Raw genomic sequence first — 23,372 nt, 5'->3', positions numbered from 1 at the left:
CCGGGCTGGGCTGCAGCCGCGCGCCCTCCGCGCCGGGCCTCTGCGCCCCAGCGGGATTGTCTTCCGCGCTCGCCCCCGCCCCGCGCCGCCTTCTCCTCCCGGCTCGCTCCCCCACGATCCCAAACCTTTGACTCTCCCTCTCGGAGCTGGAGAAATCATCAGTTTCACTCTTGCAAAAGGGGGGCGGGACCAGACCTCGGAGCATTTTAATAAAACAAACATACAGCAGCTCCCCCCTCACCCCTCCAGTCTCAACTAGATTGATAAATTACTCCACTACACTACTTTAATTATGTATATGGTATGCAGAATAAATCACTGAACATCAGTACCTCAATCAAGCACTTTTAAATGATAATTGCATCTTGGTGAATCAATCTTGCCATTCCTGACATTTTGCTAATTTTAGTTTTACGGTGGGGTAATGGCACATGCCATACGCAAACCTAATGACAATTCTTTATTGCACGAAATGAAGACAACACGGCTCCCGGCGGCCCCCGGCTCCTCTCCCCGCCCGCCGCCGGGGACGCTCGGAGAGGACCCGCCTGGCTCCCCGGGGACGTGCGAGCCGCGGCGGAAAGTCCTTCCCAAGTCGGGATCTGTCCTCTGACCAATCGGAGCGCGACCCCAATAGTTGCTCCCGCGACTCCCGCCCCTGGATGCGCGCTCGCCGCTTCGCTCCCCGCGGTCCGTGCGCTCCCGCTACTCACGCGGAGAAGCCCCGGCGCGGCCGCCTGCGGCTCGGGTCCGCGCTGTCCCCGCACGCCCCGAACGCGCCGTACTCGGCCGGGAGGCGCAGCCGGAGCCCAAAGGTGCCCCGGGGGTTCGTCCTGCACGAACACTCACAGAATCACCAGTAGGTGAAATCTCGACTCCATCGCGGGGCCGCGAACTTCCTAATCAGTTTGGAAATATTTACCGAGGCGGCAGCTTCCTCGGAGATCCACCCTCCCCTCCCTCCCACTCTATCTCTCCCACACCTTACTGGACTTTACCCAGGTCCTTCACATGTAAACCAAGCCAACTTCCCAAACGCATTAGGCGACCCGAGCTGATAGCTGATGACTGCGCTTATCCTGAAGAGTTTCAGCGGCACAGGAAGCAGAAATAGCGACTGATAAGGACGGATACTGAGGTTAGGGCTTAAGCACAGTGAACTCTTTTCCTTACCAAGAATATAGGTTAATATTCAATATTGAGGAAAAGTTGCTAAGAGGCTGGGCACCTCCCTGCTCTGGCCAATTACCACACACCCCAGAAAGCCAAAGAGGAAAAATATCAAGCGGTATACTGCTCATTAACAAAAGAAAGATTGCATACCAGTAGAATTGTAGATTATGTAAAGGGTTTACGCCAGATGAAGTTTTATTCCTATTGTGAAAGGAAGGAGGAAAAATTTATAGGGGACACAAAAACATTGAATGTACAGGAGCAGACAATAATAGTATACTGAAGTATCTAGCTAATTAAAGATATTTCCTCTTTAAAAAAAACAATTCCTTTCAGCGCTGTGTGTTTAACCCGGTGACTAGTTGCATTTCCTGTTTAGTTCTTCAGTAGGCTTCCAGGCGCTGTTCTGAAGCATGAGGATAATGTGGTTCAAAAAGCCTCCCGCTTCATCCTGGGGTCTATGTGATGTTAGCTGCTCTCAGAAGAGGGGGCGCAAATTACACGCACCCTGCCAAGGCTTCACTTGAAAAGAGAAGGTTTATTTTGCAGGCAGCTCCAACTAGATCTAAACACTCTTTAAGCTTCTGGCTTATTACCACTCTGGCTATCAGCACAGCTAGGAACAATCCCTGGCAAACCGTCACAAGGCAAAAACCACCTGAAATAGGATTATTTTTTGCAGATGACTGTCTAATAAATTGTATTGACCTAATATATTGTGTTTGTTTTTCATATGGCAGGTCTGCTACAAGCAGGAGTTCATTTTAATAATATATGGCAGAGAACAACTATATCATATTTTTGCTCAAAATGTCTTAAAAAACAATCTCAAAACTTAAAGGTGCATAGACTTTTGGACACTACATTATGTCTGTATGAGATGTTAAAAATGAAATACATCTAAGGTTTTTCAAGGTTCACAAAGGTCATGACAAAGCAAACAATTTTAGGATCATCTGAGATTAATGCCATAATGTTTGAGCTTAGCAAATGAGTTGTAACAGACTCTTTTACATGACCACACATAGCCAGTACACAAATTTCAATCATACTACTTTTTGATGGGTAATAGAGGAAATTTCTATTTACCAGAGTACACTTTACTTTTAGATTTATATCCCCTTGAAAAGAAACTCTTTTTATTTTACCTTTACTTATTTTAGAGAATTATTTAATACTAAACATTACAACATCCCCATTATTATCTATCAGTGATAGTGAAAGCATTCCCAAGTATGCACAGCCCCACACTGTGGATAATTTGAAAATAATTTGGATCTGGAACGTATCACAGTTGGCCTTTTAAAATACAAATTTTCCCCTTTGCAGATTTAGCTTCTTGATTATGTGTGACCTAAGTTAATATTAGCATTAGTTTCCTTCCCATAAGCTTTTACAGTTGAAGCGGAACAGAAGAGGTTAAGTAGAAGTATACAATAGACAAGTCACCTAGATTTAAAGTTTTTCATGGGTAATCCACAAAATAGTGAACCCAGACTGTGCCTTGTATTCTTCTTTAAATACCTCTGGGTTTTATTTGTTTTTACCCAAATCACTCAGATCCTTGCTACCTAACTGTTCTTGGCTATGATCAGAATGTTTTCTCGTGTAGAGAGGAACTTGTCTCAGAAGTGTTAGGAGACCTCTCTCTCTAAGCTGGTTCAAGATTTGTGTCTTACTACTGGATGTGTTCTTCCCAGACTGCTGTTTGCTTAAGTGTTAAATGAGCTCTAAAGTCTATCCCAGTTCTTTGCTTAGAAAATAGTAAATGATTATACCTTTTCAACCAATTGAAAGCTAGAAGTCTATCCAGTTAAAGAAAAGATGACTTTCCCTTTTAAAAAATGGTGTCTGGCATTGATGTATTATTAAACCAGCTCTGTGTGTGTATGTGTATGTGTGGGGGGTGGGTGTGTACTCACAAAATATTTCTTTCATTAAGTAATTATCTAAGTGCATTATCCTTAATGTAAATATACATTACTTTATTTTTCCCCAAAAGAATTATGTTTAGCAATCTATTTAATTAAAGTCCAAAGAAGTTACAGAGGACATGATCCTTGGGATTTCAGCTCTAGGGAAAGCTAATATTCCAATTTCTATTCTGTTGCATAGCATCTCACTCTGCCCTGCTCCCTTGGCTACTTCCCTACATTAAAGCAGCAGTCTACCAAAGCCCTGTGCACTGGGTCTGCCTGCTTTTAAGCCTGGCCCACGCTGGGTGTAGCTCTTGAAGTGAGCTTTAAAAAATTATTTTAAAGTGAGCTGGGGCGGTTGCCACAGCAACTCACCCTGCGATGAAGAAAGGCTATAGATTAATCTACCCCTAAAGATTATTCAACTGTATAGTATTTATACTTCAGCCAGAACACTTTCAACACAAACATAATTGAACATGAAAGTTCAGAGGAAAAAAAATAATCTAAAAACAGAGTAAGATACAAATTCTAGAGCATTAAGCAGATTTAAATCTTTTTGTAGTTGCATGACTTTTGGGCAAATGAATTAATTGTAAGAGATACCTAAAATGGTAGGCCCGGAAAAGTGACAGAAGCATTAGGCAGAATGGCCTGACACTGCTTGTAATGTAAAGTACACAATGGTGATTTAACTGCTTATCACGGTTCTATACATCTAAGCTTTAAAATACCTAAAGACAAAAGATTTGGCATTTTTACCTTTATGATATCTTCTTGGTAGTTGATAAAATAAATGTAAGCACTCACCACATACCCTTCTCTGCTGCTACCATCATTTGTTTTCCATTCTTTACTTCATCTCTTCATAGGAGTTACTTCACAGTTTACAACTCTTTGGCACCTTAAAATGTGTTAAGTACAGAAAAAGTAGATGGTTATATTTTTTTCAAAGCTGACATTCAAGTACATGTAAGTAGATTTATTTCTAAAATTGTCATCCAAAATAACATTAATATTGATTTCAAACCACCGCACCAGTATGTATTGAATTGAAAGAATTAAAGTGATTATGGTAATACTGACAATCATTCAAAATAAATAGTGCCATATATCTAAATTACAAAAATTCTCTAAGCGCAGCTTTAGTCCAAACAGAATATACAGCATGTGGCCCGTTTGTGATTGAGAATCTGGGATATGTAAAGTATTTGCTATTTCAAGGAAAAGTTCAACCACATCTTTGATCTCATATCGAAGGACCCTGTACTCAATTTTATTTTTGTGCCTTTAATTTCAAATCTGATAAGAATTACAAGGTGGAAAAGGCAAATCTTTCCCTTCTCAAGCCACCAAAATTGGTCAAATTGGGCAATATTTGCAATGTAATTTAAATTGCTGAAAACGCTCATTCTATGTATGTGTAGCTTAAAGCCCAATTTAAAACACTTTGGGATTAATGATATGGATTCAGGACCATTTATGAATCCTATTCCTAACAGTACCTTATCCTTCCAAGCAGTCTTTAACTGTAACTGAGCACAAACAGATGTTCCTGTACTCCAGCCTCTGTTTTAAACTAGCTTACCATGACTATGAGGACGCAAGTGAATCTTTCCTTGGCTTCAGATGGAGACTAGTTCACAAACAGAAGCAACCTCGGGACTTAGCAGACCAGGATGGTCAACATCCATTTTCCCATTTGTATTAGCAGGAGGACTTCATAGTGGAATCCTTTTTATAAAACCTCTTCTTTGAGGTTATCTATAAGGCCTGTTCTCACTAACTTGCTTCAGCTTTAAAGAGAAATGAGTAATCCTGGCCAGTTTTATTTAAGAGGTTTTTAGTTGTCTTTGGAAAAGCACTGGCTCGGCCCACAGTGGGTTGATCCAGACTTGATTTCTTAGCCAGGACCTCGCCACCTGGCCAATTCCCTTGGCTTTGCAGCCATTTATTAAGTGGGAGTCATGATACAAATTTCCCAGGGCCTTTCACCTTGCAGAAATGCAATCTTCATGAAATAATGTCTTAGAGATATGTTAAGGCTTTTAAAAATGCCATTACATATTATGACATATTTCTTCCTTATCCTCTATCAGGATGTCCAAATAAGGCTTGCTCAGTAATCTGCTTGAGAATGTGCGGCTCATTCAAAAGCGTCCACACGTACAGCTAAATTTAATGGGGTTTTACTTACAAATTTGCTAAATGTCTGTTAGAACCCTAATTCTATTCAATGTCTTGAACTAGCATAGAAACCTGAAATTCAAGGAATGGATTTTTACACTTCCCCTTTCAAACCTTCATTTTAAAGACACCTTACTATGCCGGTGCCTGATCACCCAGGGTCAGGGTGGAGGTGTAGGGTCAAAACTCTCCTTCGGCCTCAGGGTGCCCACTTCTTTGTTCGGGAAGCGGAAGATTCTGTCCGCACGGCCCCTTACAGAGCCAGACGAGGGACGCCTCCGGTTTCAACAGCCACTTGGCTAAGTTATTGATCGCAGGCAGCAGCAATCCCTCAGGCAGATTGTGTGTGCCAAGGGGATCCGCGCTGCTTAGCGTTCTGGGGAAGCGCACCTTCCGCAAACACCACCCAGTTGTTGCGGGTCTTCCCCTTCGCCCCTGCTCTCACCACCTAGCGCCTCATTTCTCTGCCCGCCTCTCCCTCTTTTCCCGCGGGTGGATGAGCTCCGCTCGGGGCGCGGTCCCTGGCGCTCTGTGGAGTCCGAGGCCGCCCTGTAGGGCGAGCGCGCCGCGTGCGTGCGCCTGGGCGCAGAGGCTATACGCTCGGCCATGGCCCGGGACCTGCAGGGCGGGGTGCCGCGCAGGAGGAGGGACTGCCAGCCGATGTCTGATTCCAGGGCGGGGATGTAACCTCGGGGAGGAAAGTCGGGCTGTGGGGCTTGGTAGATGGTGCAGCGGCAGTGGGTGGGCTTTGGAAACCGGCGGTGGTGTGGGTGTTGCCCTGCTAGCCTGGTTTGCGGATCCTAGAACTACTTCCCGAAGGTTGATCTCAAAGAGCTGGCGATGTGCTTCTGGCAACCTCCATCGGCACGACAGGCCACGTGAAAGGAAGCCACTCACAATGCACGAAGCCCTGGGCTGCGCAGTGGCTCTAGGCCCTCCTCTAGGCCAGCCCAGAGCGAAAGGTCCAGTCCCTGCTCGGCCCTGAGCCACACCCTTGGGCTTTTGACCTGTCAGACCAGCACAATGATAGGGCCCAGAGTTGGAGTTTAATCTGTCAGAAGCAACAGAATTATTTAAACAACAGCAAAAGCTAACAGGCAGCCAATAGCTTTAGTAGTTAAGGACCTCTGTAGATACGTGAGATTCTTCGCTGGGGGAAAGCCGCAAAGTAGGAGATGAGAGCTCCTAGGAAGAACACACACCAAACCAAACCAAAACTTCCTTTCCGCTTGTGCCCCCTTTATTTACCAGCATGCAGAAGCAGCGCCAGGATCTTTTACAAAAATGCCATCACGAAATGTAGATGCCTGTGGTGTTGGATTTGTCTCAGTCATAGCAAGGGAGCCAAATACGTGGAAAGATCAACGCTCCAAAGGTATTGTACAGTACACGGCCGAATACATCAAAAGCTAAAACATGTCTCTGCTACTCTATTCTTGAAACCGTAAACTGCTACCAATATGGTAGGTGTTAGCCACTTGTGGTTCTTCCAACTTAAAATAAAATAAAATAAAAACTCAGTTCTTCAGTTACATCAACCACATTTCAAGTGCTCAGTTGCTACATGTGGCTGGTGGCTACCTTATCAGATAGAAAGACGTTGACCACTCCATCATCAGATAAAGTTCTATTGGAGGACACCGTTATACAGTCAGAAGGGGAAGGAGTAAAGGAGGGAGGGGGGAGAAAGGAAGGAAGTGAAGAAAGAAAAGGAAGGAAGGAAGGAAGGAAGGAAGGAAGGAAGGAAGGAAGGAAGGAAGGAGAGGAATAGTAATTGCTTTATTATTGATACCAGGCAAATTTTAGGACAATCTGCATTTTTATCACCTGGCACTGGTCTGAAAGTTTCTAAGTTATGATTTCCATATCTTCCTGCTGAAAAAGATTCTGGGGACCACCTCACACAAGCACCTAATTTTTTACAGGGAAGAGAAGTCAGGCCCAGAGAAGTTAAGTGAGGTCCTCGAAGTCACACTATAACTTCGATAAGCAGAGTGGATTCATGACAGAGTCCAGTAGACTTTGTATAAGACCAGAGCACCTTGCTTGGAGTTGGCGAGGCAAAGTCCATAGAAAGGTGGCCTGAGGGAAGATTTTAGGCAGGAGCACTGTTTTGCAAGTGAAAATTCTGAGCATTCTTCCAGGAGGAAATCTCATTTAATAAGGAATAATGTGCACAGGAAATAATACTGTCTCTTAAACTTACAAAGAATGACTGGGTAGTGTCATAGAGTCGTATAATGCCTTTTCTAGGGCTACTTGCAATAACGTTTTTGCTTACTTCTACTTATTCTTTTAAAATAAGATCTAAAAAGCAGTCTTAAAGTCAGGAAAACGGTTACTCAAGGTGAAAATTGTTAGCAAAGCATAGTATTGCTCACATTGGACAAAAGATATCATCACATACATTGGTTATAATATCACTAAGGTGAAATTTGATCAGAAATGTTAATAATATGAATAAAAAAAACAAATTACACTATAAGAGACATATAAAGCAAGAAAAAAATTTAGAATTTTAGAAACAACAGAATAAAATTATAACATTTTAAACAAAGCATAAACTTTCTTTCAGGAGTTTGTTAGTTCTTGCTTTTTGAGTTTTTATTTTTGATATTTGTCTTCTAAATTTCTTACTTTTTTTTTTTCCAGTACCAGGAATTGAACTCATGACCTTACGCTTGCCAGGCAGGCTCTGTGCCACTGAGCTAAATCCCCAGCCCCACTAAATTTCTTGCTCTTAACTGGGAGTGAAATGTCGATATTAATTCTTGCTCTTTATGGTAATTTCTTTTAGTTAATCCTTAGTGAAGGACTTTTAAATATTCAGATGAGTTTTTATGAATAATAAATAATTTAAAAATGAGAACTATTTTTTTTTAAGTTTGGACTTCTGAACTGATCCAGATTTGAGTTATTGTCCCTTTTTCTTGCTGATTTATCATTTGCTCATGGTAGAAAGATTCATGATCTGTACTACCTGATAGCTAATCCCTTTGGGGAAAATGTTTTAGTTGTCTAAGTGCTCTCCAAGTGTCCAAGTGTCCAAGCACTCACCAATGAGGCAGAAGACCTCAAGCTCTCCATCCCTAACAGCTGGAAAGGTTGATGGAACTTGGAGGAGTCTGTGTGGTCAAAAAAGCCGGGATACTTAGGGCTGGGGATTTAGCTCAGCGGCACAGCGCCTACCTGGCAAGTGCAAGGTTGTGAGTTCGATTCCCAGTACTAGAAAAAAAAAAGCCAGGATACTTTACAACAGGTAGTTTCCTCATCTGTAAAATGAGATACATAATAGCATACCCTAAAAATCTTGTTATGAGGAGTAAATGAATTATTCACTATAAAGCACACGGCTGGAAAGGTAAAAAGCTGCAGTAAAAATTAGCCATTCTTTATCCAATGCAAAGAATTTCCACTTCTATACCATTACTTTGTGTATTCACTCACACTGTCGCTGTCATAGTGGAAAGAAGTAGGTCGTCAGAGACAGGGAGTTGGTCCAGGGTGAGAATTTTACCTTTGAAGAGGTAGCAATCTCTGTAGTCCTACAGTCCTGTGATTTAGTGGGTAAAGTTGCCTGATTTCCTTCCCACAGGCCCGGTGTCTGGGATACTTTCAGGTTTCCTGTGCCGCTTGTTTTGGTTTTTATTTTTTGACAGATGCTTCCTTAGGCTTGTTAGCTGCCTGGCTGCTGAAGAGGTACTCTAAACCCCAAATCCATCCTCTCTTCACCCTAGTTGACCTTTGGAATGTTGTTGTCCCCAAGAAGACATTAATATCTTCAGTCTCCTGCTAGCTTGAATTCTTTAGGGCAGAGCTTGCTGAGATTGTCTCCTGATGTCATTCCAATGTCTGGGGACCATGGATGGCGACTGCACTAGGCATTAGCTTGCCAGGAAGAAGGAGCCTGTGGAATGCCTGATGGCGTTTTTTTCAAGAGGGGCCTACTGGTGCTCCATTGGATGTGTGATGACATTACCGCCGTGCCGAAGGGACTATGACACTTGTTGAAAAAAGAAGCCATAACCATTTTGCATTGTTTGGCTTTAATAAAATCTCTCTTGGGATGTTTGAAATGACTGTTGATTTCACGACTGCTATAAGTGTGTATAAAGAAAAAGGACTGATAACATTAATAAAAATGTACTGGCACATTTATGCTAACAAGGAAATCAAGTCAAGAAAAATGTGTTCTAAAAAGTAGGGACTAAGGCTACCGCACTGAAAAATGTACTTTTCCTCTGCCTTTATGAGCAATTTCCCAAATGATTATATTCTATTTGAATGAGTTTGTGACATCATTTTAAAAATACCTTTTTTATAACAAAAAATTTAAACCAAGTAAGATATTTTATTTTATGGATATACAATCGCATATCCTTCCAATATAAAATAGTTTTATAGGGATTTAAAAATGGGAGAGCCAGGTATAGTGGTGCATGCCTATAATCCCAGCACTTGGGAGGCTGGGGCAGGAACATAGTGAGTTCAAGACCAGCCTTCACTACAAACCAAGATCCTATCTCAAAAAACAAAACAAAATATTGGCCAGGCATGGTGGCAAATGCCTGTTATCCCAGCAATTGGGAGGCTGAGTCAGGAGGACTATCATGAATTTGAGGCCAGCCTGGACTTCTATTTGAGATGAGGTCCCATCTCAAATAACAAAATCAAAAATCAAAAACAAACAAACAAAATAGAAATAAAAAGTTATACCCATGTTTTAATTTGCTAGGAGAATAGAGAAACAATTTTTGTGGCTTGAGGTGAAGTTTTTATTTTCCAAATTATATTGGAATATAAAAAGAACTAAATTTAAATTGAAAACTTAAATATAAGTCAGTAATTAAAACCAGTTCATTTACATTATCTGAGTCAAACACCCTAAACAAAGAAGCTTGATTTCCAACAGATTATTATTATTCCTGTATAATAAAGTTCATGCCTATAATACAAAGATATTTGGGATATATGTACAAAATAATACTATCTTATTAAAGAAATAAACAAATAACTTCAAGACTTCCGATATTTAATGTTCACCTACTATCTGTCATCCTTTATATCAATTGCTTCATAACAGTGGTGATGAACCTAGAGCATGCATGTTACTGTTTTTCTTTCAAGACAAAAATGTTAATGTATGAGTTGTTTTTTTCTAAACTAAACCCCCAGTAATCGGGTTTAATTACAGCGTTGGCACTTTGTGATAAATAAGTAGGTTTTGGATTGCATTTTGGCACTCCAGCTTTAAAAGGTTGGCCATCTCTGCTTTATAACCTTTTTCTCTAAACGACTTCTTAGACAGTCCTAGTAGTTTTTAAAAATGAATGCTCAGAGAACTGAGGTCAGCTGCTCAGGGCCATATAGTTCATATATGTTAGACAAAGGACAGGAAACCAGATTTGTTTCTTTCTAATATTCTGTGCTTAGCTATGATACTATAATGCTTTGTTATCTTCCGATCATTTCTCACTTTACAGGGATGATGGGAGCAGATGATATAATCAATATTTTACCCCTGAAAATATTTCAGTAATCCATGCCTAATTGCATGTCATCTTCTTCATGGTGGACCCTTTAGGAAGCTACTCGCTTATGTCAGAGCGGCTGTCTTTATTACAGTGCATTTAGAAATCTCCTTAGGAATCTGCTACCCAGCCTTAATGGTCTGATAGTTGGCAAATCATTATCATTAGGGAGGAATTTGTTGCCAAATGTAAATCCAAATGTAGTGAACAGGATGGAAACTAAGACTTGATTATAAAGCATCAAATTATTCATATTTGGCTCATAAATTGACATTACTGATACCAGAAAAAAGAATTTCAAGCATATTCTTGATAGGAACATATAGCCTGTCTCTTTAGGAGACAGTTTTGGTGAGTAGCACTCATAAAAGTCTGATAATTTTTCTTTAAAGTCAAGGTCACTAATTAATATTTATGTATTGTGTATTGAAAGCATAGGCAATGTTAAATAATATACAATAGTCAAGGAAGGGTAAATTAGAGAACTTAGATTAGAATCCAGGCTCAGATACATCACCATTTGTCCTTAATTTTCTAAATGACTTTTTTATAAAATTAGGCAGGTAGCAGGACCTACCCACGATGATCATTTTGCTGAGAGAAGGGCATTAAATTGTACTTAGTCACTTAGTGCCTTGCCTATTTTAAAGGCTTAAAAATGACCATGATCCTCTATGTCCCTTTCCAGGACTTTCTTGTATTCTTGAAAAAACATCTTCCTGTCATAGTTACCTAATGACGTTTTAGAAGATGCTTTGTTTTCTGTTGGGTTTCAAACCTCACAGCAGTCTTTATTTCATGACAGATTATTCAATATTAAGAATAAATATAAAACTTATTGACAATAGTATGTTGATGTTGGTGAACTCAGTACATATTACACTAAGAAGTCTTATACTTTTGGGTTGCCAGTGTATAATATCTATGTCAGGGTTCCATATAATATTATTTTCAGAGTAATAGTTTTATTCATATCGGATGTTATCAGACCCGTGAAAGTAATTATATATCCATTTGCCTACAATAAGGTTCTGAGAGGTATTTTTTTTTTTAGCTACCTCAGAGATCTCCTAAATTGCTTATTGATCACACAACTTTACACTTAAATTTGAGGAACCTGAGCATAAATGTGTGGGGTGAGCTGCTTCCTATTAAACCTCGGTTTCTGGCTCCTTCGGAATCGATGATCTCATCGTGTGGTATAGGCGAAACTGCGAAGTTGCTGAGGTCTGTCTTTGCATCGCGCCCTTCCCTGCGTTCACCTTCACGTGCCCTTCTTCCTCTTTGGCAGGCTCTACTCACCCAGCAGCAATTTTAAAAAGATCAATAATAGCTCCTTTGAGAGTGCCTCTATTTCCTTTCGGCCTTCCACTGATGGGGCTTATAAGGTCCTCCCGCTCTCACAGCCTCTATAGGGCCCGAATTGTTTGCGATTACGTTATAGCAGCTGCCTGGTCCGCGACGCAGTATCCGTCTGCTACCCTTACACATAAACTTTCTCTACCACTGCTCTGGAAAAGCCTGTAATCCATTGGGCACCCACAAGCCCACAGATCCCCTGCTGAGCTGAAGAGGTGCCGTCAGCCCCCTGCTCTGCCCGCCATTCATTGTCTACACAGAAAGAAGCACGAGGAAGCCCGGCTGTTGACGCGAAGAGGATTGCTTTTGAAAACACTGGGCTTGGAAGATGAGGTCTGTCTGCAAAATGATGTGCATACACTTCACTCTTCGTATTGAGCATTTCACTACCTGTTGCTCTGGGCTTCTTTGCTGCGCCTCTCTTGTGCCATAGCCACTACCTTGTCACGCAGTCTGATTGTGTGTGCACTCCGTCCTGTCCCTGCAAAGCCACCAGACAGGTAATCGGTGACTATTTCTCCAGAACTGTCCGGAAAGAGTATAAGGACCCTTGAAGAAAGCGTGCTTCTTCTTGGGGAAGGGAAGAAGGTTGGCAAGAGGTTTAAGGTACTAAAGCCAAATTTCTTCTGCCCTTTATTTCCTCTGTGAAATCAAAATAAAAAAGCTTCCTATGTGCAAACATGAGGCATTGAAGTTAAATATTTACCAACTTTATACCTGTAAGTAGGCTTTAACCTGTAAATATAGACCATCCACATCCAATGGAATGTATTTACTAAGAGCCATCCTATTCTTGAAGAGATTCTGAAATGAAGAAGCACGACTCTAAACCAAAGATCTGGGGCCCTACTTACAAAACATTTTACAGCTTTCTTGTTCCTTTGACCAATTAGCAACAACCAACTAACTAACCAGTAGATTTGCTTCTTTATCACCTCCTCCTTTCTCACTCTCCCTTTTCTGTCAAATTTTCAGCTTTGTCTTCTCATTTTCAGCTGTAAATGCTTTATCACTTTTAAACTAAGTGAACTCATATGCACACACAACTGCTATTAACAATTAATAAGTTGGGTTTCCATCTATTTCCTGCAAAGTTACATTTTTCTGTTTTAAGACTATAGGATGCTACAAATAATGGTTTTCTGTTAATGGGATTCTCCTGCAAATAAAATTCTCTTGCAAATAGAGTTTCACTACCAAAGGAGCTTGTTTATAAACAGTTGATGGTGCATGTTATAGATAATATGGTCACAGAATTATTTCTATGATCACTTTTGTTATTAATCATTGTAATTACTCTTCAAGTACAGTGATGATTAATTCACAATGCACAGGGCTTGTGCTCATGTTTTTAATCTAGAATCAGGTTCGTCCATCTGCAGTCTCACCTCACTCTTACATAGATTTGTGATTCTATGCTCTGTAACTGATGCCCATAAAGTAACTCGTCCACGGGAGACATAAGTCTGTGGTTTTCCTCAGAATATCACAAGCTCGAATGTCTGAAACTCTCCATATCCGTGCTGATTAATTGAGGCCTCCAGAACTTGTTGAATGTGAATGCATGCAGACTTCTAATAAGCATAGTTTATGATTTTTTTCTAAAATGATTTTTCTTACAATTGATTTCAAGCCATTTTGTTATATTTCAAGCTATACTACTGAGTGCCTTCATATTATATAGCACTTGAGAGCAAATTTTAGTTTTTATTTTTACTTTACTAGTACTAGAGATACTTAACATTTTACCATTCGAAATAAAATAATTAAAATGAATAAATACTTAAGCTTGGCAGTGTTCAGTGATATCAAACAATAAACAAAAACAGATAAATAACATTTATCGCTGTATCCATACACTGCTTTTTGGTTTCACTGGTATCCATACACTGCTCAGCCTGTCCCCTGCCTACTGAGCTACAATTTCAGGAATCTGCATTTTAACGGGCTTTTCAGGTATTTCTTACATGCTTTTTGTTGCATGCCATTGTCTTATGATACACATACACTGGTATCCATACACAGCTTTTTTGATTTCATAGGAGCTTAGATTTCATAGAATCTAAGTGCTGGTTTTCTTATCATCACATGTGAAAACTGACACTGAACAAGAGAAGACCCCCATGAGGGGATGTGAACAGACTAGCACAGAGAACAGTTTATTGAGGTGCCTCAGAATCAACGAAAGTGTCTGCAGAAATGCAGATTTCTCAGCCTGTCTCTTGCCTACTGAGCTGCAATTTCAGGAATCAGCATTTTAACGGGCTTTTCAGATATTTCTTACATGCTTTTTGTTGTGTGCCATTGTCTTATGAGGAGGATAAGCAAAGGATCCATGAAAGTCCCTTTAAAATCTTAATCTTTCAATCTACAGTTCTTGCTCTCTCAAATAAATAAATTTTATGGAACTTTTAGATTCACGACCAGCTTTCAAAATTGTAGGAATGAGAGTTCAGAAAGATGAATCTCTCCATTGGCCGCTGTGGTTAAAATTACACACAAGAAAAGAACAATATGCCACATATGCATTTATACATTTATTAAGGTAAAAGACACTTTGGCATTAATCTCTCTCAGAATACTTCCCCTTGCTTCAAAGACACACATCCCGTCAGTCTTGCCGCTTTCTGAGGCAGTTCTAGAAGTCTTCTTTGGTGAGTATCTTTATTTGTGATGTCCTGGCTGCTTTGATGTCCTGAATCAATTCAGAGCATTCACTTTTCATGGCCATTTTGACTTTGGGGAGGAGCTAGACGTCACATGGTGCCAGATCCAGTGGGTAAGGGTAGAGGAGGACGCAGGTAATGTTTCTGCAAGTCTGCCTTTCCATTGGATGGCCCTCAGCAGTAGCATTTGTTGTAATTTTTATCACACCTTACAAAGACACTCACAAAAGAGGACTCTTAGAATTGCTTCAGAAAGTGGATAGAACAAGGAGATAAGTGTGTTCACAGGGAAGAGGGTTAATGACGATGCAGTTATTACCATATTTACCCATCATACCTAATTCTCTTACATTTTTGTACAATTGTTCATCTTAGCTGAATGATGGCCAGTATCTTTTCTTGGATAAAACCTGTTGTTTGGATCTTGGTACCTCAGCAAAACCTGGGAAGTAGGTTCCCATTTCAGGGACATTGATGATAACTGACTCACAGACACATGACTACTTTAATGATGGTCAGTGGCTTTGAGTCTAGAATCCCTGCAAGCAAAATCAGCTTTGGTCATGATCACTGGACAATGGTGACCTGTCAGTAAAGAGACTTTCAATCAATATCTATGTTCCTTATGACACTGCTGGTTTCCTCTGTCTGAAGAGCAATCATAATGGTCAGAATAATGGTGCTTTGAGGCTTCTGCTTCTTACTGCAACATTTTTCTGCAGAAACAGATCCTTATGCTAGTTTACAGCAGTTGTGTCTGGTGAATATTTTCTTTAACTTTACAAAGTTGTTCTCCCTTTTTAGAAAACTAAAAATATTAAGTACTCATCACACACTTTCCGTTACCTCAGTCTTAGAGTGCATACTGAGAGGTTTGACGCTACCTGTGACAATACAGTTTTGAGGGTGAGTCTTTCACGCTATGTTACCAAGGTACCCTCAGGGGGGTAAAATATGGCCTCAGTCATGTTCTGTGAAATGGCCATGTTTTGCCCGCTGACTTCTCAGGGTAGGGACTGCTGTTGGTTCTACCTATTTGGAAATCCTACGTGGTGAGCTGTGAGCAAACTGAAGAGGAAGGGACATGTCATATCTGACAGACACCCACCAGTGATGGCCCATATCTCTTCTGGAACCTCGTCACATGAAGCAGAGGAAATATTTTCCATTGGGTAATTAACATTTCCATTCTGGGAGTTTGTAGATTACTAAGCAAAAAGTCCCGTCCACTCAGTTGCTTCACAGGGTTTAAGTGACTTGTTTTCAGTCCCCAAATTACTTAGCAGTGAAACGGAGAGTAAAACTCAAATCTGCCTACTTCTGCTCTGCTGCTCTGGACAGCGCTCTTCAGTGCTAAAGAGCAAACATTTCTAATCCTTCAAAAGCAGACAGGGGATGAGCCACTTGCTTTCACTAAAACCTGTCTGAAATTCAAGGCAGTGATTGAACTTACTTGAAAGTCTTGTGATTTTGCATATTTTGCTTTGACACCCCTGTCTATCACAATAGTTAGAAGTGGATGTTATTTACTGATTATTTTGCTTGCAATTGATTTGCATATTGTTATTGCATATTGTTAAATGGTTTGCTGATTAATGCCTAACGTTGATTTGGACTAAATGTAATAGAATAAGCAAATACATTTGTAAATTTAGATATATAATTTAGTTGTTAAATGGTGTTGTTAGTCTGAGAACTGCTGATTATTTGCTACCCATCCTTCACACAGAGATCCTAATGCAATTCCTTCCCACGTTCTATATCAATATTTTAAGTTTTCACCCTCTTTGTTTCTTATTAATTTGCATATCTAGATGATAAATTTCCATTTCTTATAGGCAAATCCTGCTCCAAAGCCCAGAGATAAGGTAGAATCTTTTAAACTGGAAATGTGATAGATGTTTACCTAAACCATTTCTTTTCTAGAGCTCTGAGAGACAATGAGATGTATGCTTAAATGTTCATGTTTTCTTCTTTTTTTTTTCCCAGTACCAGGAATCAAACTCACGACCTTGCGCTTGCCGCTGAGCTAAATCCCCAGCCCCAAATGTTCATGTTTTCATAACTTTAAGTGAATCAGTTTATTATACAGCCTTATCAGCAAATTATATACATAGAAAATATTTCTTAATATAATTAATAATTATTTGAGTTAATATCAGGTGTATGTTAACACAGGATTATTGAATAATACAATTCCTAAGCTTATTGGTATGTACTGCTGAGGGCCTGTGAGGTCCAGTCTGGTCTGATAATTAACATACACATGCAAACACACATGCAGATACATACACAGGAGGACACTAAGCTGCCTAGCTGTTGAGTCAGTCATATGAACTATTTAATATATTCTTTACTCAAATATTATACACATGCTTATATATTGGATATATTTAGTACTTGTACTTACTCCCTGATCTTTCAGAAAAAATTACGACCTGGACTTTTGATTTCTGCATTCATTTTAAAAACTTATGTATCACTGTTGATGATTTTAATGTTCTGTGTACACTTTTAAATATTTTCTGTTTGGAAATTCGTCTAAGTAATGAAGGAAGATAAAGTTAATTTTAATGTGTTTATGCATTTTTTCTTAGAACTGGATTTAATATGCTTTGATAAAATATATATTTCTCTAATAAGATTTATTGATGACTAGAAAGGATTCTTGAAAGGAATGTAGCACATTATTTTCCATGTGACTTTTTAAACCTATAATTTGGTTTTCACAGGTTTAAAATAGGAACGAAAAACTCTAGTAAATATGAACTTGGGTCACAGACTTAAGTCTACATGCCCGTACTCATATCAGTGATCTTGGGTTAATTTCATTTTTGTTCTTCAGTTTCATTTTATTTAAAATGAGAAGCTAAAATCTTTAAAGCCTTCTTCCCACATCTTAAAAATTTCATCACCTCCAAAGAAAATATGATTAAAAGATCAGTATGGCTGCGTATAACTTTCATGGAAATGGCCATGTCACACCCTTTGGAGACTCCTTCCAAGACACTGGTTCTTCATAGAGGTGGTATGAGGGGACATGGACAGAAATGGGATACATGGGAAAGGGAAAAGGAATGGGTTAATGACGGGAAGGATAGTGGGCAGTAGAAGTGATTCCCCTTTTACTTCTTTTTGTCTACAGTTCAGTTATTCCTACTTGAAAACCTACTGGCACCAGGTGTTATCAACAGGGATGAGTAATATGCAATTTTTATCTCTACTGGCTTACGTCTGGCCTAGAGACACTTGACAGTTGTCAGTCAGGTGTCCGGTTAATGAAGAGAAGCATATAAAGCTGCCAGAACATTTTTGCTTCTTTAAATACTTATAAGTAAACCACTTTAGCTGGAAACTCTGTCGTGCTGAAATTAAATAAATTGATGGTTACAATATAATTTATTGAAATTAATTGCTGGAAGAATCAAAATTTTCCCTATTGATAGGAGGTAAACAAAAAGATTCTCAAGTGCCTTATTGAGGAGAATGATTAATTTACTGTGCTGTAAATGCACTGCCCTTAAACATGAAAATGTATGGCAAATCATGCTTTAAGTGCATAAATTTTAAGATAAAAATTTTAAGTCACAAGTTTTAACTAAGACTTAATAAAAGAAGCCATTCTGATACATTGAGGGAACTGGCATAGCTATTTTTGTGATACAATATTGAAGACTTTTTAGAAAGGACAAGCAGGTAGCTTGGTGAACAAAGATTTATGGATCCTCATAATTCAAAGAAAACATCATGGAATTTTAGATTAGGTCAGCAGTTCATGGCACAATTAAGATTTTAGTTATTTTGGATATTTGGGCTACACTGTTTCTAATAGATTCTGTTATACTTAAAATTGGTAATTGTAAACAATAATTTGGTAGAAGCTTTTGTATTACTCACATTCAATGTTAATAACAATCCATTAATTATAGCCAATTCCTGTGCACAGGAAAATTTAAGAATATAATTCTGAAATTGAACTGAGAGTGTATTTTATGGTCAGTTTTGCTGTATCTAAAAGCAAGTGCTCTGAATCTTTATGAATGTAGCATTTAACATACTACAATAATTATAAGTGCATAGAATATATATTAATTCTTTAAGAGACATCTAGATAAAAAATTCAGAGACTGTTTGCTCAAGGGTCAAAATTAATATAATGAATCATGCAAAATATCATATTAAAAACCAGTTTGACTCACTAGAGACTGTATATATATTTTATATATATATGTATATATATTTTAAACACAATATACTTTAATTTTGTGAAGTATAGTCTATGTGTGACTTATAATAAAAAGTAGATTTGGGTTTAATTTGTAAAAATATGGTTCATTAAAATGTTTTTAGTTAAGACTATATTTTAAAAATATGTTTTGGTTAGGTGAATCATCTCTGGTCAGTTTTTAAATTTTATGATTTTAAATGTAATTTAAGCCCTTTTAAGAGAATGTGATATTTATAACTTCTGTTAGTATATCCAAATATCACTGATTTAAAAATTGTTTTAGATTGAGTAGTGATTAACAAAAGCCAGATCTCTTTTCTCCATTATACAAATATGTATGAAGTGTGTAGATTGGAAATTATTTATGTGATCATCAGAATAAAACAATTGCCTCATAGTCCTAGTAATTTATATTGGTAAGAGGCTTTCTCTTCTTAAGTACCAATTCTACCCCCCACAGTCCAGAAAATTGATTTTATGCATAATAATTTATAGCATTCTTGATCAATGTATGGTGTTGTATCTTTTACATCCATTAGTTCATGTTGCTTGTGAGTATGGAATTTTGTTGTTAAAATGGTTTCATATGTTTACTATGTATAGTTTCTAGCTTTGAGCTACTCACTTGCTTAAATAAATGTTTTCAATTTGCTATAATACAACAATTTGTAGAGAAACGCTATGAAGCATAGTTAAAAGAATGAGTCCTTGAAATAGAATCACTTTTTAAAAATGTGTCCTAACATGTGGTCTCATTTTTCCATCTTTTGCAATAATTAAAATCCTGTTCTGAAAAATTATTTTTGCCCCAACTTTTGAATTTATAAAATAAAAATACCAAATATATAAATGTACTAATTTTGGAAATCAGTGACGTAAAAACATGCTTTAGTACTCTCATGGTTGTTTATTCTAAAGATTTGCTATAAAAAAACTCTTTGTAAAGTAATGAGAAAATGTTGTTACTTTTAATTATTAAATATTCTGTAGATGCATGCTTTTAAAATGCATTGAAATACAGTTAATTCTACATTGCCTTTAATCATATTCCTATAAAATGCACGCATTTTCTTTTTTAAAAAAGCACATGGAATGTTTGAAATGATTATGTACCATTTCACATTTATATTTTGGAGTTTTATCGGAAAACCAGATTTTATTCAGAAAAGATTGTGACAAAATTAGATGAAAAAGAGATTAAAATGCTATTTACTTAGTCCAATGTCATATGTGTAATTAACTCATCTTTCTGTCATAGAAGAGGGTACTCAAGGAGACCGATATTTAAAAAAGATAAATTATTGCTTTAACAAATTAAAAAAAAAATCTAAAAAACTTGTCAAATAAGAGCAGCTCTACTTTGCGTCCCCGGCAAGCCCTCTGTGAAGTTAGTTGGCTGTGATTCCGATGGTCTCATCAGCTTTGTGAGTGTAGGTACCTCAGGAGTGCCTCTTCCAAGACAACAAATTCAACTTTTAGAGATTAAAAAAATATATTTTGGCAATTGAAACTCACCAGCGCCTTTCTTGCTTCTCCAGGAAGTTGTACCCGTCAGCGCCTGCTGAGGGTTTTGTTGTCCAAACTCTGACAGGTAAAAAAATTCCTGTAGAATAAAGCCAGACCAGCTGGCTTTGAAGAGAAACCCCCCAGTTTGGGCTGCGTTCGCCTCCTCTCCTTTTCTATGAAGACCGAGGCTTTGCCCCCGATCGTCAAGCCGTGAGATGTGTGATCCCTCAGCACAAGTGTCTGGCAGGCCAAGGTGCACCTGTTCATGTCACTCTGGAGTAAATTTAGCTGTAAAGGTATCATTGACAAGCAGACCTTTGTCAGTGCTGGCAAAAGAACACAGAACTAGCTCCCTCCCTTCCCCCTTCCCAAGCCCCTGCACTGCTAGCTCCAATGGAAAATATCCAATCGGAAGTCTATCCAAAAATCATTCCTAAAAAAATGAAATTGCTTTCATATGGTATAAAAAAGTAAGTTTCCTCATTTCACACAGGCTTTAAAATTACATTTCCAAGAATAATCTTGGAACAAGACGAGTTTTTGTTCAATTAATTGTGGCTGGAAACTTTTTAATGGAAACATAGCACACACTTACTTCATTTCAGGTTATTAAATTGTGTGAAGCATTCAAGTGACTTGCCCTGCTTTGCTGTAGTAGCTCATTTGTTCTTTGCGATCCGAAGAAATATTAGAAGGTTAAAACTTATCGCATAGGGGGGATTAATCATGTTACCCAAATTAGAAAGCGTGTAGTTGTGAGAGACCGAGTTTCAGAACTGTATGCTCAAAGCCCTTGGGCTATTGGGAATCTAGGATGCCCCTGACACATCTAAGATGGCAGCTCATGTCCGTGGAAACCCCGGTGCTCACAAGCTGGCTAAGGCTAGGGTTCTCTTACTCACTGGTTGAGGTAAGGACTTTTGTCATGTATGTGAATTTTCAACATTAATTTCCTTACTGATGGCTTGAGAAAAATTCCTTTCGAACGGAATTAAAAAGGCAGGCGGTACTACTCATCAGTACATCTGAAGTAAATATAGCAGTGAAGATATGCAAAGCAGGCTGAGTAGAGTGCTTCTCCCAAGCCTTCTGAACTTCTGGCTTAATAATTAGGATTTCTTAAGTGGAGTTGAAAGGGTTTGTGCGTAATACCTGTTCTACCATATTATTGCTGTTTACAAAGGTTGGGTGTGAAGAGAAAAAGAAATCTGGGTCAAAATAAAAAATGCTTTGTAAAATAAACAAAGTTCCTATTTATTTACTATGTATAAACAGCCACTCACCAAGCCTCATTTCTCTGCAGGGCACCACTTTCAGATAAAAACATAGACCTGAATGGCATCATCCAGTATCCAAGGAAACCGTGTAAGTACCTCTCTCACTGTGTACTTCTCTTATTCAGAGTTTAAAAGCCAGCTGAGTACTGAATAAGTGAGTGTTTTTATTTAATAATTATCCGGGAGGTACTTTTTAGGAGCTCGCTAAAAAGAAACAGGTTCTTGATTGTTACATGCGTCATAACAAAGCTCTCATGTTTTCATCATATTTCATAAAATTATGTGTTTAGTCCCAACCTCTCCATCAATTCTCATTCTTAGTAACAAAACAACTACTCAAAGTCCTAATGAATGGAGAGTTTCAAACTTTTCCAAGGCCCGTTAGTGTCTGACAAGCTGCGTTAGAGGCCTAGTGCCTGGAAAAGTTGCCTAAATGTAGTAAAGCATTTTTGAATTTTAAAAATGAAAAAAAAATTACTAGAAAAATAGTATTTTATTGGTAAGCATTAATGTCAGTTTATCTGGCTTTTGGCTTGCTTGAGAATAAGCCAGAGAGCAGAGATGAAGTTATATTTTTAACGTAAGCAAAGAGTCTCGAAAGGAAGGGTAATTACCAAGTTGCAAATATCTGGGAAGGGGTTGGGAGGCTGGCAATATTGTCTCCTTTCTTTGTTCTTTCTTTATTTTATGCTTTGCTGCCAAACTAATGCACATTTGTGCAGATAACTTCAAGGCTTTAATTCATTTTGAAGAGCTACAAAAATGTAACGTGGAAACTTAAAGTGTTGCTCTGGAGAACCTTTCCAAAAATATTTGAAATTTCTACTAAATGCTTTGTTCTCTATCCTTCATTTTTTGGTCATATTTGGATTATCTTTAAAATAAAATTATTTTCAGTAGGAAATGATTACTCATTACTGTTTACATATTTCTCATGGAAATACTCAAAGTTTTCTATATAGTCCTGTAATTGTGAAATCTTTTCCCCTTCTAGGTAAGCTCTATGATTTATCTAGTCTTTCAAACACAGATGTACTACTTTTCAGGGAGTTGCATTTAAATGCAACTAGCAAAGACCTATGGTACTAGGAGTTTTTTATGTTATTTTCTTGTACTTTCCTTGCTTGTGTCTTTCCACTTTTCCTCAGGAATGTGATTCCTTGCTGAGCATAAATAGTAGAGGAGAATTCACTCAGTTTCTCAGATTCTTCGTGTTCAATATCTAACTGCAAGCACATTGCAGTTTATCACGAAACTGTCAAAATGCATTTCTATATTAGTGGCTTTTTATAAGTTAGCAAAAGTACTTCTCTGAATTGAGAAATACCTTGTGTTAGATTTAGGAATTTTCTAGAACCTTGGAAGGGCCTGAAGACCTCTGAAACCAATAAAAAGAACCCAATCTTCAAGAAGTTAGTTCTTCATGCCAGTTAGGAGCTTCCTAAGTGTGGAGTTTGAGACCTGCAGGGCTGCTCTCTGAATGAGGAATTTGTCAGAGCGGGGCTCGCTGGGTAAAGCTGGAAGTGAAG

The 23,372-nt window shown here is 38.6% G+C and overlaps 1 protein-coding gene and 1 long non-coding RNA gene across 6 annotated transcripts in view; one reads left to right on the top strand and one right to left on the bottom strand.

Annotated features, from left to right (window-relative positions):
• Nucleotides 1–20,783, bottom strand: part of Mef2c (myocyte enhancer factor 2C) — a 164,047-nt gene extending 143,264 nt beyond the window's left edge. For 2 of the 5 annotated variants that reach the window (XM_005382286.2, XM_013512976.1), the window contains exons 1-2: nt 20,576–20,783; nt 3,900–3,993 (exon numbers count right to left, since the gene is read on the bottom strand). The gene's annotated coding sequence lies outside the window, so the exon portion shown is untranslated. Of the gene's footprint in view, nt 1–713; nt 787–998; nt 1,021–3,899; nt 3,994–20,575 lie in introns of those variants that run through there. The other 3 variants (XM_013512975.1, XM_013512977.1, XM_013512978.1) reach the window with 3 other exon arrangements.
• Nucleotides 20,784–21,375: 592 nt separating this feature from the next.
• Nucleotides 21,376–23,372, top strand: part of LOC102029397 — a 42,806-nt gene continuing 40,809 nt past the window's right edge. The window contains exons 1-2 of the long non-coding RNA XR_260580.1: nt 21,376–21,476; nt 21,870–21,931. This is a non-coding gene — a long non-coding RNA (uncharacterized LOC102029397). The remainder of the gene's footprint in view (nt 21,477–21,869; nt 21,932–23,372) is intronic.

The sequence above is a fragment of the Chinchilla lanigera genome, unplaced genomic scaffold (genome assembly GCF_000276665.1).
Source record: "Chinchilla lanigera isolate Chin_1 unplaced genomic scaffold, ChiLan1.0 scaffold00017, whole genome shotgun sequence".
NCBI lineage: Eukaryota > Metazoa > Chordata > Mammalia > Rodentia > Chinchillidae > Chinchilla > Chinchilla lanigera.
Note: the sequence above shows the minus strand (reverse complement) of the source record. Positions and strands in the feature narration are given on the sequence as shown.